We start from the raw sequence: 292 nt of genomic DNA on the forward strand, positions 1-292 counted from the left end.
GCCCCCTGGCCGCGGCTCTTTCTGCGAGCGGGCGCGCGGCGAGCGGGTGTGCGTGAGGCGCGCGGCACGGGTCTCGGCGGCGGCGGGAGGAAACGCGGGCGGCGCCGTCGGGCGGCGAGCGGGCAGCGGCCGGCCGTATCTCGGCAGCGCCCCGCAGGCGGCGCGCAGCGGCCCAGGAGGCGCGTGGCGGCGCTCGGCCTCGCGGCGGCGGCGGCCCAGCCGTTGGCGGCGAGCGCGTCTGCGCCTGCGCGGCGGGCCCCGCGCCCCTCCTCCCCCCCCCGGGCGCCCCCGG

General features: G+C 85.3%; 1 protein-coding gene across 1 annotated transcript in view; it reads left to right on the forward strand.

The window, feature by feature from the left end:
* Nucleotides 1–6: 6 nt before the first annotated feature.
* The window catches only part of TRIM28 (tripartite motif containing 28), a 6,613-nt gene continuing 6,327 nt past the window's right edge, over nucleotides 7–292 (forward strand). The window contains exon 1 of the mRNA XM_021708407.1: nucleotides 7–52. The gene's annotated coding sequence lies outside the window, so the exon portion shown is untranslated. The remainder of the gene's footprint in view (nucleotides 53–292) is intronic.

The sequence above is a fragment of the Carlito syrichta genome, unplaced genomic scaffold (assembly GCF_000164805.1).
Source record: "Carlito syrichta isolate Samal-C Ts95f unplaced genomic scaffold, Tarsius_syrichta-2.0.1 Scaffold136370, whole genome shotgun sequence".
NCBI classification, from domain to species: Eukaryota; Metazoa; Chordata; class Mammalia; order Primates; family Tarsiidae; genus Carlito; species Carlito syrichta.